The sequence below is a fragment of the Daktulosphaira vitifoliae genome, unplaced genomic scaffold (assembly GCF_025091365.1).
Source record: "Daktulosphaira vitifoliae isolate Bord-2020 unplaced genomic scaffold, ASM2509136v1 Scaffold_4, whole genome shotgun sequence".
Taxonomy (NCBI): domain Eukaryota; kingdom Metazoa; phylum Arthropoda; class Insecta; order Hemiptera; family Phylloxeridae; genus Daktulosphaira; species Daktulosphaira vitifoliae.
The window spans coordinates 10,216,404-10,220,464 of record NW_026099575.1 but is presented as its reverse complement, the minus strand read 5'-3'; the positions used below and the strand labels follow the sequence as shown (position 1 = coordinate 10,220,464).

The 4,061-nt window shown below is 23.4% G+C and overlaps 1 long non-coding RNA gene across 1 annotated transcript; it reads left to right on the top strand.

The window, feature by feature from the left end:
* The first annotated feature begins 3,357 nt into the window (after positions 1-3,357).
* LOC126905672 (uncharacterized) lies at positions 3,358-4,050 on the top strand. Its single transcript, XR_007704074.1, has 3 exons — positions 3,358-3,593; positions 3,735-3,867; positions 3,943-4,050. It is a non-coding gene; the product is annotated as an uncharacterized LOC126905672 (long non-coding RNA).
* The last annotated feature ends 11 nt before the right edge of the window (positions 4,051-4,061 follow it).

Below are 4,061 nucleotides of genomic sequence, written 5' to 3'. Positions count from 1 at the left end.
GGTGTAAATTATTTTTGTATTGGATTAGAATTTAAAATAATATCCTATTGCGGAAATGAAAGCAGTCATTGAAAACTAAAATTAAATGAATTTACTGTAACTATAAATTTTAAAACTAAAATGTTTGAAAATCTACTTAAAATTAATTAAATATTTCTAGTAATTTTTTTAATTGAATATCAATTTGAATGTAACAAATAAAAGTAACATTGCTATTTTATACCTAACCTAAAGTTAATTTTAAATTTGATTTAATAATTATTAGTTATAACTAATGTCATTTAGTTATATTGGGTGTTAGTATAAAAGTGTGATATAAATGAGGTAATTTACGAGCGCAGTGAACAACTAAGTAATACATAGTTAGTTAAAGCTTCTACACAGTGGCAGGGGCGTTTCTAGCCTTCCCAATATAGTTAGGTGTTAGTTTGAAAAACTACCGACTATAAGATAGTTTACCAGTGTTCACTAACATTTTTTGCAAAAAATAAAAAGGTCATTTGGGATAGAAAATTTGCCGACTGACTAATATGTTCTCGTCAAAATATTTTCTTAAATTTATCAATAACTTAAAATTTAGAATTAAGTGATTTTGTGTACAAAATTTTGATATTGAATCAAATTTTGTAAGGATTTTAGTGATACATAAGGAGCTGAACATAAAGTTATGGAATTTGTATCAATTTTTGATAATCTGATAAATTTAGAATAGAAATATGATAATGATATGATTAAAAGTATTTCTTTGCCTATACATAGAATATATGCAAGTTTTTTTTTAATTTAATTGCAACCTCAAATATTGAAACATTTGTTAATAGCCTAAATTATTCAAGTTTTAAAATCTAATATAAATCAACTCATTTAAATTCACAAAATATTTTAGTTTAGCGATTTTTGAACTTATCACAAAAGATATAAAATTAAAAATTGGGTATTAAAAAAATGACCGAACAACTTTTATTAATTAGATGACTCCTATTTAAATTTTCTTCAAAATTAACCTATGAAATTAAATATGAGAATTATAGAAATATGATCTACCAATAAATGAAATAAAATCTTATATATAAATGTGTAAGTAATATTTTTATTATTGATTTCATCAAAGAGTTGAGTTGGGTTACCTATAAAGTTTTTTTGTGAATAATGTTAATAATAAACTACTAAATATAATAATAAGATATTAGTTTTGTTTATCTTGAATAAATAAACAAAACTGAAATATTATATTGAATATAATATATTAGTTGAATTTCATCATCAGTCTCATCATAATTACTGTCGTTATCACCATTTACACGTTATGAATCTGTGATTGGGTCTCATCCCAATCACAGATCCTAAAGCTGTAATCATGAGTATTATTATGTTTATAAGTTTAAGTATGCATTTAATCAGATTATAATTACAATATTTTAAAGAAATTATATAAGTTAAAAACAAACAAAATATAAAAATCATCTAAATTTTTACGATTACTTCAAAAATGGTAATTGTAAATAAAAAACTTATAAAACTCTGAATTTATTTAAAGATTTATATCAATACTATTTGAAAGTATGTAACTTAAAATGTTTGTAAATAAATTGTTTAATACCCATTGTTAATTTTCGTGATATGAAACGGCGTGTCAGCTATGCAATTTAGCTACATGAATGTATTAATTTCGATAATTTGTCAATTATTTCTTATAAACTGTAAAAATTTTTTAGACTCGATGCCTAAATACTAGAAGACTTTTAAAGAAAACTGGCACAATGATATTTTACATACACTAGATCATAATTAATACTAAACCATTTTAGTCAGAATTAATGGATTTTGTAATCCTAAAATAACTATCAAATCTTGACATTTTTCTTTCTTTGAGCAAGGAAGACTATGAACTTATTATTAACATTTCTACAAATTCAGTTCAATACAAGATGTTAATGAAAAGTACAATTTGTCTGTCACAGTAGGACAACAAAAACTATTGTTCTTTTTTAACTTTGATCCAAACTTGTAAATAATTTCAATATAGTTAAAACTTTAGTATAGTATAAAAAATTGATTTTTTTTATAATGGTAAAATCAAATGTAATAATTTTTCTTAATATACAATAAAATTTATCAGTTCTAATATGACAAAATTTCATACTTAAGTAGCAAAGTTAAAAAGTCAAAATGCAGCTAATGATGGAAATAATTAAATTTTAATAAAATTCAAAACTAAAACCCAACCAGAGTATTAAAAAATAAATGTTTTTAATAATTTGTATAATAACTACTATACTATTTAATTGTTTACTATTCCTACATTTATTATGAGTTAATTAAAAAATTAATAGTTTTAACTTCGATATTTACTATAATGTGTATAATTTATTTTTTTTGTCTGTTACCATTCAATCTCAGCTCTCGCTGGACTGATTTTGATTAATAATATATCATATAACTAACAATTATTTTCAATTTTCAAATATTAAGTGGCTTATAATAAAAGAATTCAACGAATTAACTCGCTATGACAATCATGACTTTATCATATATAAACGTTGTCTATGTTGATATTGGGATCACTTTGTGTTTGCTCGTCAAATAAGCTATCATTTCGTGTAAGTATTCAGAGTTATTTAACTAATTACTAATATGGCAAGCGAAAATAATACGGATAGTCATATTTATGAAACAAATATGAATGTTGTGAAACGCAGAGTTGAAGAATTCTGGAATCGTCGTTTCTTGAGTTCCAATTTAGTCGTTGATAGTCCAGAAGAACCCCAAACATCAAGACAGTCTACAGGTGAAATTAATAACTGTAGACACTATTAAGATTAATTAAACTAATTATCAAGTAACGAGAAAAAGATTAGATATAAAATATAACAAGAAATTAAAAAAGATTATTCTCTTTTTGATAAATAATTATTATTTTTTTATTGTAGTTAAAAAAATTTTAATATTATTCACTATTTCAGTAAATTATAAACATTAGAGTAGATGTAATATCAACGTCAATGCATTTTTTCACCGTAAACATTTTCAAAATTAACTATTTAATTAATAACTTTTAAAATAATATTCTCTTAACAGCAAATTCTAGTGGAAATATAAACACTGAAACAAATTCGGTTAAACCAAAAAAACGTACATATCGAAAACAAATTGAAAGTGATGAAATTATTGCAGAAAAAGTGGTAATTAAAATTGTAAAGATATATCAACCCTCACAATATAACAGCAATAGTTTAATATTTGATATTATTTAGAACGACTGTATAAATGTATTATTTTGTCGAGATATTAGTAAAAAATATTAACTAATTTCAATTTTAATATCTTAATCTTGTTGATTTCCAATAAGATTTTTAAAGAAAAGAGACATATTATGGAAGATAATAATAAAATATTAATTATATTTCATTTATTCATTTTAATTTGCCATTGGTTACGCCTAGAAATTGATACAGCGAGGAGATATTGCAACACTTATTAAGAATGAAAAAACTGGAAAATATAAAGAGAAACTATCAGTTTCAGCAAAAAATAGTTATATACCAATTCCAAAAGGCAATGCGCCATCAATACCAGCATATTTATTAGGAAAAGTAAATTTTATTCTGTATTTGTTTATATTTAATAGAATATATATATGTAGCCTAAACATTTCTTTTGACTTAACGTAGATTTTTTATATAAATTAACTAAAATTTATCCTATAATTTAATATGTTATTATGTTGTGTTAAGAGTTTTCATAAGAATCACTTGCATCGCAATAAATGCGAAGAAAAAAAGCAACCCATTGAAGTATCATCGAATGATACTAATCGCCCTAACATAGAAAGTAACTCATCTGAAAAACATGAAGAAGTCACTAAAAGTACATAAAAAAATTTAATCTACATTTTGATTATTGACTCAATTATCTTATACTTTTAAACTTAAATCATTTTAGAGTTGGAAGTTAATATTGAACATTTGGCTTCAAGAACATCGAATGACGTTACTTCACCAGCTATGTCCATCGTTGACACAAATAATAAGCTGGAAGAAAAAAAGCAACCCATTGAATTA